The sequence below is a fragment of the Megalops cyprinoides genome, chromosome 11, assembly GCF_013368585.1.
Source record: "Megalops cyprinoides isolate fMegCyp1 chromosome 11, fMegCyp1.pri, whole genome shotgun sequence".
In the NCBI taxonomy this organism is placed as follows: domain Eukaryota; kingdom Metazoa; phylum Chordata; class Actinopteri; order Elopiformes; family Megalopidae; genus Megalops; species Megalops cyprinoides.
Genome location: NC_050593.1, coordinates 37,933,147 through 37,946,405, shown reverse-complemented (window position 1 = coordinate 37,946,405; position 13,259 = coordinate 37,933,147). Strand labels below are relative to the sequence as shown.

The 13,259-nt window shown below is 44.5% G+C and overlaps 1 protein-coding gene across 1 annotated transcript in view; it reads left to right on the top strand.

Annotated features, from left to right (window-relative positions):
* LOC118785419 (aryl hydrocarbon receptor-like) overlaps positions 1 to 13,259 on the top strand; it is a 47,518-nt gene that overhangs the window by 9,340 nt on the left and 24,919 nt on the right. The window lies entirely within an intron of this gene.

Sequence of the window (13,259 nt, the reverse complement as noted above, 5' to 3'; positions counted from 1 at the left end):
TGGGGGACCAAGCAGGCTGTGCCCCTCAATGTAAGCAACATGATGGTAAGCCTGTGTCCTGCCGCAGACCTGATGCTGAGCCAGCTCTGATCCCCACAGACACAGCACAGGCTTAGAGCTGTTTCTGGCTCGCGGACCTGGTGCTGAGCCAGCTCTGATCCCCACAGACACAGCACAGGCTTAGAGCTGTTTCTGGCTCGCAGACCTGATGCTGAGCCAGCTGTGATCCCCACAGACACAGCACAGGCTTAGAGCTGTTTCTGGCTCGCAGACCTGATGCTAAGCCAGCTCTGATCCCCACAGACACAGCACAGGCTTAGAGCTGTTTCTGGCTCGCGGACCTGGTGCTGAGCCAGCTCTGATCCCCACAGACACAGACACAGGCTTAGAGCTGTTTCTGGCTCGCAGACCTGATGCTGAGCCAGCTCTGATCCCCACAGACACAGGCTTAGAGTTGTTTCTGGCTCTAGGGGGTTTTCTGGCATCATAGGTCATTACAGGTCTTTGTTTTTTTTTTGGAGAAAAAAATATGAAATAATGATTTATTTTTTAAAAAGGGGGGATGAGTCACCATATGAACTAGATCAAATTAAACAGCTTTGGAGTGAAGTAGCAGTCTGTATTTTCCCAACATGGTCTTCATAAACATGTTTTTCTTTTTTTTGTATTGTCATATCACAGAATTTGCCCCTGGTAGACAGAGGGCAACCGAGATCAGATTGATAGATTCGAATGTGGTGTTTGAAAGCACCCTGGCTTTGAGGCCTTCTGCCTGCCCTGCACAAAGTCTGATGGCAAGGAGCAAGAAAACGTGGTTGAATGTGTTTGAACTTGCCCTGTGGGGAGGGTTAGGCATAAATGAATAGTCATAATGCACACAGATGAGCTGACAGGTACAGGCACCCAGTCATTAAATGCTGAGACACTGGTTTGAGACTGAAGGCGGTCTGTCCTCTTGCACCAGATAATGCCGTCTGATCCTATCATCAGTCATTTTTTTTTCTTGTCGTGTGGACTGGTGTGTGGTTTTAATTGCTTTGTTTTATTACAGTTTGACAGAGCACAGTTGGTTTGACCTTCAAGTTAGACCTAAAATTACTATTATTAAGCAATTATTATTAAGTGTTCCTTGTATACATTCTTATTTTGTATTTTTAAGTAATACTTAAACTCAAAGTTCACATTTTTATGTAATGAGGCGGGTCGGTGTGCTCTTCTCTATTGTGGCTTTTTTTGTTTTGTTGTCCTTGCTGAAGTATTTCTCATTTCACACTTTAGTTACATTGGCAGGTTTGTAGTCTCACAGACATTGGTTTATCAGTCCCATATCTTTCTGTAAAACCTCACATCCTGTTTTGGGGTCTGCTGAGGAAAAGAAATTTTTTTCAAACCTTTCAATTTTTTATTTTGACCTGGCAACAGTCGCCCATTGATAAAAAGTGACCTTGACTGGAAAAAATCACCCTGGAATGAGTCAGAACTGCACTCCCTCTGAATTCCAGTAATCATGGCTTTGCTGAAAAAGAAGGCTGTGACTGACAGTGACATTGCTGTCAGTTTGATTTATGGTGTCTACAGCCCCACTTTTTTGTTGGTGGCTTTAATTTTTTAGTTCTTACGTAAGGTAAATTGTTAGAAAAGAGAATTATGTAACTTTTTTGTTCTGTATGTCAAGAAGGCTAAACAAGTATGTGACTTATGCTAAGAATGTAATATTGTGCAAGTGTTTTATCTCCAAGAAAAATAAGTAGAGCTATCAAGGCTCCATCTATTGTGCAGGTGATGGTAAAGCTTGACAGGGCAGTGGAGCACAGCTGGCAGGAACAGTGCAGAATGAGGCAGCACAGTGGTGTTGGATGTGATCCTGTATCCTACATGATCTTTTACGTTCCTGTGTCTTGCACTGGCAGGGCATGTCTCTGTGCTTCAGGCCAGACGCAGAATCCATTCAGCTCTCTCTCTTCAGGAAACCCCCCAGGCCAGACAGGAGAGTGAATGGAAGTGTGGGCGTTACGCAGGGGAAGGAGACACACAGTGGCAGCTCCGACCCCGCCAGGTCAGCCAGTCGCACTGAGACTTCCTTTCCCTCAGAGGAACTGGGCACACAGAGGAGCATTTTCCCCTCATCATTTGATGTTGTTTTTTGATTGAGCTTCCAATGGTTAAAAAGGGTCCTTTGTTCTTCTGGTTCTGGGGCATAATTAGCCAGGCTGTGTGAGTTTGTCCTGGGGTCGCCCCTGCCAGCCACTCTGCCCCAGACCAAGTTTCCTCGTATTGTTCTCCTCATGACCGAAATAGCAGCAATTAGAAGCAGAGAGCTTCATTGCGACTGGCCGGGTGAGCTGGCAGACTGAGGGGAAATAAGGGCAGCCTATTCTGGGCCCTGGGCTTTCAGGGATTCTTATTGCAGGGAGCACATGTTGTTCACAGGAAAAAAGGATAGAAAATGTTTGCATGTTTACCACTCAGTAGAGCTGTGAAGGTGTACAAGTAGAGAGACAAGGTTCCTAAGTAAAGGTTGCATGGGAGATGGCCATACGTGCAGATGTATTGATGCAGTAGAGCCTAAATGATCAGCCACACCCCACTGCAGCTTCAGCCACATTTCGGGAAACATTCAGTCAGAGACTGCTGCATAAGAACTGTGTGATTTGAAAATTACTGTTTCAGTGGTACAGAAATTTGGATTTGATACCTGAAATAAGCGCATTACGCTGTTCCTGCCTTATTGAGAAAGGATCCTGTGAAGGAATGACTGGCAGTGTACATATTGCATCAGCTTTGTCTGTGACTGTATGTGTGGATGGGAGAAGGTTTTAACAGATTCTACAGATGTGTGTTTGAAGGAAGGAGTGCCTTGCATATTGAAAAATACATATGAAGAGTTTGGTGTGTTAGATTTGTTTTTTGGCACTCTTGTACTCGTTGTGACCACCCTGTGTGTTTGAGGTGTGACAGCACTTTTAATTTCTCACATTCTTGAGATGACAATGAAATCACACAGCTGTGTGACAGGATCACTTCTTTTTTTCTGACACACCAATGATGGATCCATGGTGAAAGCCACACCCACCCACTCCTTGTTTCATCTAAAACCTCATGCCTCTCCCTCTCTCACATCTCATTGAAGTCCAGGTTCATGATGTAAATCCACTGATCCAGTATGGAGAAACAAAACAGAGAATGCCATTTACAGTAGCAAACATCCCTATCCAGGATATTGCTGTAAACAGGTGCAAGTCTTCCCTCAGCCTGCTTTGTATGCTGAATTCCCTGAAATGCTGAACTGTGAGATGCTTTGTAATGGGGCAGCGATGCTCTGTATTTCTTTGTTTGCTACAGCGGTGCATCTGAAGGAAGGTGGGGTGCCCTGGGCCAGCTCCCACGCTGCCATACAGACCCTGCATTGTGCAGCCATTCACCCTGCTCCCTGCAGGCCTGCTGCTCCCACAATGCACTGCCATTCACCCTGCTCCCACAGTGCACTGCCATTCACCCTGCTCCCACAGTGCACTGCCATTCACCCTGCTCCCTGCAGGTCTGCTTCTCCCACAATGCACTGCCATTCACCCTGCTCCCACAGTGCACTGCCATTCACCCTGCTCCCTGCAGGCCTGCTGCTCCCACAATGCACTGCCATTCACCCTGCTCCCACAGTGCACTGCCATTCACCCTGCTCCCTGCAGGCCTGCTGCTCCCACAATGCACTGCCATTCACCCTGCTCCCTGCAGGTCTGCTGCTCCCACAATGCACTGCCATTCACCCTGCTCCCTGCAGGTCTGCTGCTCCCACAATGCACTGCCATTCACCCTGCTCCCTGCAGACCTGCTTCTCCCACAATGCACTGCCATTCACCCTGCTCCCTGCAGGTCTGCTTCTCCCACAATGCACTGCCATTCACCCTGCTCCCTGCAGACCTGCTTCTCCCACAGTGCACTGCCATTCACCCTGCTCCCACAATGCACTGCCATTCACCCTGCTCCCTGCAGGTCTGCTTCTCCCACAATGCACTGCCATTCACCCTGCTCCCTGCAGGTCTGCTGCTCCCACAGTGCACTGCCATTCACCCTGCTCCCTGCAGGTCTGCTTCTCCCACAATGCACTGCCATTCACCCTGCTCCCTGCAGGTCTGCTGCTCCCACAGTGCACTGCCATTCACCCTGCTCCCTGCAGGTCTGCTTCTCCCACAATGCACTGCCATTCACTCTGCTCACTGCAGGCCTGCTGCTCCCACAATGCACTGCCATTCACTCTGCTCCCACAGTGCACTGCCATTCACCCTGCTCCCTGCAGGCCTGCTGCTCCCACAATGCACTGCCATTCACTCTGCTCCCTGCAGGCCTGCTGCTCCTACAATGCACTGCCATTCACCCTACTCCCACAATGCACTGCTTTGATCTCCCAGCATGCCAGTGCACAGGGTGAGGCCACGGGCATGCAGCCCTGCTGTTGTCTCACAGATTATGCACAATGTCACATGCAGCAAGGCACAGCACACTTTGTGACCTGACCTCCCAACAATGAGTAAAACCACAGTTCCCAGCAGGACTTTCCTGCCTCAGTCTCTGTGATGTTTTTAGGCGGGGGTGGGGGGGTGCCATAGGGCTGATAAGGAGTTGTACTGTAAGCATTCACTCATAAAAAGAAAGCTCGTCTAGCTTCGGCCCAGCAGTGCTGTCCTTTTAATTTTAGGGATAACTAACAAGCTGTTGAAATACCTGAATCAGCTGCAGTAAAAGATTTGTAACTAGGTGTGCTAGGTTAATGAATGGCGTTTTTTCATAAATACTATGAGTTTCCTCCCAGCGTGTTGAAGGATGTCAGCATTGAAATATCTTAATGTGTCCCTCCTTTCACTCTCTCTCTCTGGCTGTGTCCCAAGCTTCATTTTTGCTCTTTAGCCCTAAGCAATTTCCCTCAAAATGGCTCTGAGGCACATGGTGAAGTGTTCCAAAGGAGAAAAACAAGCTTTCTCTTGCCCTCGTTTGCTCTGTCTGACCAAGTGCATGTACCCCTCTACGTAGATATCCCAAGATTCCTTTATTCTGATACCTAGGGGAGTGCACATCCCTCCTTGTTACCGCTTCAGTGCAGGAAAGTTTATTTAACCTCGGTAACACTGAAATACATACCTCAGATGATTTTGAATTTCACTTGTGTGAAATGAATTTTCTAACTCATATTAAACAGTGATTACACTGGGCTGTGTGTTTTAATGAGAAGTGAAAAGAACTAGTGAGAAATGACTTGGCTGGCTGTATTTCAAGGCTCAAACTAACTCGAATCACAATATTTAACTGTAAATCTAGAGATATTCATCAGGAGTTATAATACCATATATAATAACACCATATAATACCATATATAATACACTTTTTTACGCAGGTCATGTCTTTTGTACATAAAAGGCAGATTTACAGATGGCCACCCTTCTCTGCAGTCTGAGCCCAATGACTTTCATTATAAACATCGTAACATTTGCATTGTTACACTGGAAACAGGTGTCTGTAAACTGTAAACTGTTTCATCTGAAACCTGAAACAGGTCTCTGTCATGTTTTGATCCTTCAAATATTTTGACTTGTGTTTCTTTGCCTCTAGGTTACTTCCTGCAGATTGATTTAACCTCCATACAGCTCCTCAGTTTCCAGAGTGGTTGTTTTAATGGGAAAGATCAGTGCAGGAACAGGTGTACACATTTTTAATAATGTGCAGTCTTAAAACCAACTTTTAGATTTTTGATGTTTATTATGCAGCAATACAGTGTAATGTATTATAATGATACCACCATTAGCATTATAATTCCAGCATCTTTACAGAGACCACTTCTGTTATATGCATGGTGTTATTCCATCATTTTCCAAGATTCTAGAATAATGACAGTGGAGTTTGTCCCAAATGTGCTTCCAGATAAGACCCTTTCCCTCTGTCCCAGAGACTGCACATGAGTCAGGTCTGCAGTATGGACTCACTCACTGGGACTCAGACTCTCTCCTTCCTTAAAATTGCTCTTCTTTCCCCTCTCTCTCCGGCGTCTCTCCAGAAGGCTGCTGTATCAGTGAGTCAATCAGGCCCCAGCCCCCCATGGAGTCCCGAGGGGGGTGGCGTATGGGCTGTGGAGCATGCTGGCACGGAATGAGGGCTCTGAGAGGGACCGGGTGGGGTGTATGTGCGTGCATATGTCTGTATGTGTGTGTGTTTGTATCTATGTACATGCATGTATGTGTATGTGTGTATGTCTGTATGTGTGTGTGTCTGTATCTATGTACATGCATGTATGTGTATGTGCGTGGATATGTCTGTATGTGTGTGTGTCTGTATCTATGTACATGCATGCATGTGTATGTGTGTGTGTCTGTATATATGTATGTGTGCACGTGTGTATGTATGTATCTATGTGTGTATGCGTGTGTGTGTATGTATGTTTCTGTATGTATGTGTATGTGTGCATGTATGCGTGGATTAGGTTATACTCTGGGAGTCCTGTCACTCTTCTCTGGAGTTCCTCTGTTCCACAAACAGGCCTCATATTTTCGCATTTACTGGAGAATTTCATCTCAAAACTCCCACACCACCGGTCATTTCATAAAGTCATCTGCAACATTACAGCTTGTCCCCATGACAGCGTGGGGTGTTTAGTTTATCTTCAGGAGCAGAGCAGCACCCTTCCCATTAGGGAAGAATATAAAACAGTCACAGGGACTTGCTGTAACAGGGCTTTTGCATGTGTGTTTTAGTCAGAGTGAGAGAGCAATGTGCTAATACTGACAGCGAAGTTATTCTGTAGAACCGACAGCCACTACTCGCATTAGCTGTTAAATCAAGAATCGATGCAAATTCATAGTTTTTCTTACTGTAAGGTTAGATTAACTTGAACACATTTGTTCACACTCAGAAAATTTGATCTCAAACATTGAAAAGTGCAATTGCTATTGCTCTGGATAAGTGGATAATTCTGGATATATGACATGTGTAGCAGGGCTGTGTGTGTGTGTGTGTGTGTGTTTGTAGCAGGGCAGTGTGTGTGTGTGTGTGTGTGTGTGTGTGTAGCAGGGCAGTGTGTGTGTGTGTGTGTTTAGCATGGCACTGTGTATTTAGCAGGGCAGTGTATGTGTGTGTGTGTGTGTGTAGCAGGGCCGTGTGTGTGTGTAGCAGGGCCGTGTGTGTGTGTGTAGCAGGGCAGTGTATGTGTGTGTGTGTGTGTGTGTGTGTGTGTGTGTGTGTGTGTAGCAGGGCCGTGTGTGTGTGTGTAGCAGGGCAGTGTGTGTGTGTGTGTGTGTGTGTAGTAGGACTCTGTGTGTGTGTGTATGTGTGTATATGTGTGTGTGTGAGTGTGTGTGTGTGTGTGTGTGTGTGTAGTAGGACTCTGTGTGTGTGTGTGTGTATGTGTGTATATGTGTGTGTGTGAGTGTGTGTGTGTGTGTAGCAGGGCAGTGTGTCTTTGCGAGGGTAGAGCATTCCCAGAGGCAGTGGCAGCAGATGGATGGGGCCAAACGCAGGGTGGAATGATGTTACCCATTTCAGCTGAGTGGGCTGGCTGAAAGCAGCAGTCCTTATGGGGCTGTTTATTGCTCCCTGTGGGATTCTGTACACAATCAGCACCCAAAAGCAGCCGCCTAAACTCCACTGCCTCTGCCACACCTCTGCGGGCTCTCAGTGAGGGGAGAGGCGCTTCTGTCTGTGGAAACTTTTGTCCCAATAACCCATGTTGGTTATAAATAATATTGCCAAAAACTAATAATTGTTGTAACATGAATCATTTTTGCAAGCTGGCTAATGAAGCAATGCTTCCACTTGATTGTGAATAAGGTGCAAGTTACATTAAGCACACTAGTGTGAGCTAGCTGTCAATCTTTTCTGTTTTGATGAATGAAATCTCTGTTCTGAGAAAAGAATTACTTTTGGTTAACAGTTAGGGAAAGGGAAGGACTGGTTAACTTAAGCTGTTAGCTAGGTTTTGGGTTGTTTGTCCTTGAAAGAGTTTTTGGCTTTGGTTTATTAAAACACCAACAGGCTATTCTTAAAATATTTACAGAATATAGAATTTTTTACTTGTAAATGTTGTACAGTTGTACCTACCGTACAGTTGTTGTACAGCTGTACCTACCGACTGACTTTTTAAATGTTGATTAAAAATGAATATTATTGTGAAAAATTTTTGGTTATGAAGTTTACATTCCTGGGAATTGGGCATTTGTTTGTGCGATACATTATATGTGCTCTCAATATTAACCTCCACAGTGATCTGTTCTGGCAGTAACTGAAAGGACAATGTCTGACTGAGAACAGAGAGCTACATCTAGTCATTTGGTTGACACCTTACGAACACCATTAAATCCAATGGCAAATGAGTAAAGTCAACATTTATTTTAATGAAATCTACTGCCCTTATGATCATTCAGTTAGGAAAAGGCACTTTGAAATTTGAGTACATGCATTGAAAAGGAGAGCTGACTTTTGCCAGAACTATGGATGAATACAGCGTGGATGCTGCAGTGTTATGATGTGATGTCCTTTGGCTAGAAAAATTTCTTTCGCATTCTTTCTTTTCAAATGTTAACCTCATATGGCTACATGTGTTTAAAGATCTTCATTTAAAGATCTTGAACTGTGGGGTGAGCTGCATTTCCGAGGGAGGTAAATCAGTCATTGGAACAAATCTATTCAAATTTAAGTGTATATTACAATAATTTCAGTAAAGTAAGAACAGTCTGGGTCAGTGATATGCACAGAGATAGGAAGCTGCTCCAGTCACACACAGGCAGTAACAGTGTGAGCTTGTGCCAGCATTTCAGCGCTAAGCACAGGTTTAGAGCTGACTGTGTTACAGCACCATTCCCCTCCAGCACAGTGATCTGGTGTAACCTGACACTGGTGATGAATGGGCCGGACATTTTGGCACTCTGCTTTGCTAGAACTTCTTTGACAGTAGAAATCATTGTATGTTACCTCTATCATTTTCCCTGAGGCTTGCGCTCCAAATCAGGCTAAATAATAGGCAGTGTTTAGGGCAAACATGAGGGCTGTCCTGTGCCGCCTCACCTTTAACACCTTTTACTGACCTTTTCCTCTCTTGTGCAGTGTAGTCTGACATGTCACAGAGTGAGTGGAACGTGTGGTGCGATCCCAGGCCGTGGTGTTTGGCCTTGCAGGAGTTAATGAGATTGGCACACTTGGACCCTTCAGAGCAACTGCCCTTGACCCCTGGGGCCATATCAACTTGTGGTGGAACAGGCAGGGAAGGCAACTGGCCAGGAGGGGGGTCTTCATCCCTGTTTTCAAATTTATCTAATTTACAGGCTGGGTGGTTAGGATTAGGGTGAGGGTGAGGGTCAGGGTTAGGGCCAGGGTCAGGTTTCCCTGCATTGTTTTCTTTGCTTATCAAACTAGACTGTGAACTTATAAAGCAGGAACACTGGCAAAGACTACATTCTTTGCTTGTCACCAGATGCATTCACCAGAGTACACCCAATCTCTACTGCATACTCTCTATAAATGTCAGTATAATCTAATTAGTCTGACGATCTGCTGAGAAGCACAACAGAACATCCCATTTGTCTAATGAAAAAAAACAAATTTGTCTATTTATTTTTGGGTCTAGAGAAGAAGGCTGTGTATGAAACATGTGAAGAAACAGAAAACCAAGTTTCTGTGCAACAATGGAGTCTAGTTCAGAGTACTCTTGTCATGGCATTTGCTCCACACTTGTGGAGAGAGTATCAGCTAGCATGGCTCTGTGGAACTAAATGCACAGGGCCCAGAGTCAGAATAGCAGGGGGCCACTCATGTGAGGACAAGCCCAGGTCTCTGATAAAGAGCCAGTAGACTCCAAAACAAACAAAACAGCTGAAGGAGTAGCTCTTTAATTAATTGTGTTGGATTTCATAATATGTTCACAGGCCTGAAATGCCAACATGTGCAGTTCAGTAACAGTGCTGAAATTCCATGTCTGTGTTTAAGTGCTCAGAAGATTGAATGTGACATTACGATGTAACACTTGTTCATTTATAACACGCATAGGCATTTCTCTGGCTACACATTTATGGGTCATGTTGGAAAAAAGTTACACTTCTTTTTAAGTTCGAAAACAAACACTCATCTGTTTCCTGTTATGACTAATTTTGAAATGTCAGGTTGTAGCTCAGCCTCCAAGGCTATGATTAAATATGTATTTTGCAGTATTCCCCACACAATGTTACAGTGCTGTGTTTCTGTTTTTTCATTTGAAAGATGTTTCATTGAGTGGTTCATTGCCATCTCTCACATCCACCACGTGATCTAGTTCTGGTGTTGCTGCTGAGCATGCAGGAGCCAGTTCACTGCACCACTGCCTGCTGTGCAGAGCTGGGGGGCGATGCAGTGTGGATTCGGACTCAGTCAGTCTTCCTGTGTGCGGCAGATATAAGACATGCAGGCAGAGCTGCGTCCCTTCTGTGCATCCACACATCAGTGAAGAACTTTTGACTTTTAAATCTCTGTTTTTAGCATTGGATTTAGCAAGAATTGTATGTTTTTGGGAAAAGAGAAAACCTACTAAAACAAACAAAAACACTCACATTTTCAAAAAAAACAAAAATGCAATTGCTGAGACCCTCCTGCTGCCAGGCGGAGACACCCCAGCTGGAGACTTCCTCCTCACAGCATCTTGCAATGGTGGCATTCACATGATTTCTCTTGCTAAAACATGCTGCCACCAGTCCAGCCAAACAGAGCCTGGAGCCAAGTGAGGAATGCCTGTGTGTCTTTTGACGTGTTCAGTTTTGTATCAGGAAGTGTGTTAACGTGTGGTCAGTCAGGCCCTCCCCTCATTTATCACACTGTGGCAGTTTTGTTAATGAGCTCAGATTGGCCGAAATGTGAGGTGATTTTTTTGCGGGGGGAGTTGATTCATCTGTCAGCCCTGTATTAATAGCCGACCCCTATTTAGAGTTCTTACTTTATGGATACAAGCAATTTCATTGTAATTAATTAAAAACGATTCTCTGAAGGTACTGGCTTGTTGGAGGTGGTTTGTGTTTCAGTGTGTCGTGAGAATACAGCAAGTTATAGGAAAGGATATTGAATAATATTTACATTTCTCCAGCCATGACTTTGATGTGCAGTGTGGGGTTTGGGATGCTGAGACCAGGCCCTTGTTCTCTGTCAGTAAATGGAAACCTGTAAAACATGTTGCCCTAATCTTGTTTATGTATACAGGAAACTGTCTTTGTTCGGTCAGAAAGGATCTCAGGAAGTCAAGCTGAATGTAAATGCCTGTGGCTGCCTGCTAACCCTTGCTCTCCTGGGTACGGGGAGGGGCCTGTCAGGAAGTGAGCTGGGGGGGTGGGGGCCAGGGAGCAGCAGTCTTGGTCTAAGACAGGCAGATTCTGCAGAGCAAAGTAATTTCTTCCTATCAGGTGGGGTATAAAGCATAGACACACCAACAAACCAAGCCACCCAAGAAAACACTGAGCATGTTTGCAAGGCCTATAATGCCTTTCTTCTTTATTCGCCATTAAAAACAACAATAAAGATTTGGAATGAATACGTTCATGCTGTTCTGAATCTTCCATAGAGTTTTTTACATCATTCTCATCAGCTACACCATTTCAGAGGCACTTTGAGGTCCCTTGCAATAATCAAATCAAATAAAATCATTCAGTGATAAAAGCCTGGATCCCATGCATGAGAGCAGGAGGATTCAGGTGTCAGTGCATGTGGAGTTGCACTGGAGCTGCAGGCCGCTGCAGGTGCTCGCCGCATCCTGGCTGAGTCATCTGCTGCATTGATGAGGCTCTGCAGAGCGTCGGGCCTCAGGCACACAGCTGTATCAGGGGAAATGAAACACAGGCTTGCTCAGGGCATTGATAGAGGTGTGAGGCGCGCGGTTATTTCTGGTTGACACTTTTCCATGAGAAGTAACCCTGCATGTGGAGGAGGAGAGGCCTTTTCATAGGGCCTGTTTCCTGCTTATGAAAGAACATCAGCTGCCAGATATGCATCCCTACAGACCTGAAAGGTTCAGAATCCTCAGCCAGTGCAGATGCTCCTCTGGTACTCTCTCACTCTTTCCTTTCCACTCCTTCTTCTCTGCAGGTGGGGGGGTGATCCTCAGCTTGGCTCTGCTATGGGTCACCAGGCTCCGCGCCTCCTTTCTCCAGCCAATCAGGCTCCGTGCCTCCTTTCTCCAGCCAATCGTAAAACAGTGTCTCAGTTACAGCACACGCCATGAGCAGAGACTCAGTGCAGTGAGGGAAGAGTCTCGAGCCGCAGGGTCACTGTTCACTCATCAGTCTGATTAAGCGAGAGGAAGAATTCAGGTTACTGCCCAGAAGCATGGGGTGGACAGCAGGGCTGGTTAGTGTAAATTCCCAGTACCATGATAACTTCCTGGGCCTATACGCAATCAGAATTTTATTGTAAATATAAGTTTTATATATATATATATATATATATATATATATATATATATATATATATAATGTATGTGTAAATATTCAATATGAATTTTCTGTTATATTTCATGTAGATGTTTGAACACCATAAAATATTATTTGGGCTTCAGGCCATGAGTAATTTACTTTTGGATTTATGCTGTCATTTTTGCTATTTTAAAATTTTAATCTAAAATGAACTGTTCACTTTGCTCGTGCTCTTCTTCTCATGCTTGTTCCAGCATAATGGATTGCCTGCTAGAAAAAAACAATATCTAGTCATACACCACTGAACAAACTTTAGTGCACATAGTTTTCCACCTATCCTGAATTTCAAAGGAAATGTTGATATAAATACTGTTCATAAAGTCAGCCAACCAACATTTTTGTGTAAATGTGAAAATTACAGGTTTCATTCGTGGATGGGTCAATCAGTCGCAGATGTAGTGTTGGCGGAGAGTAGGTCTTACCCAAATAATGCTCAATCCAATTAAGAAGTGTTGTCAAAAGTGAATAAAAGTGTAACAATTTTCACATTATTGGTGTAATATTTTTGTGAATGTGATATGTGTGTGTGTGTGTGTGTGGGATATTTATGTGTGTCTATGGGTGTACAGTTTTCTGTACATTTTCAAATCAAAGGTAAAATCTGAATCTGAATAAAGACTAAAAATGTAATGGAGGAGCAAAGGAAGAGATTAACTACATATTTATCTGTCATTAATGGAAACAACGGGGAAAGTTGGTCTGCAGACATGGACCTTTCTCACTTGCTTGAAAAAGATCAAAAATCAAAAGTTCGCTGCTGAGGAAATTTAAAACACAAACCAAACAATGTTTTCAGGG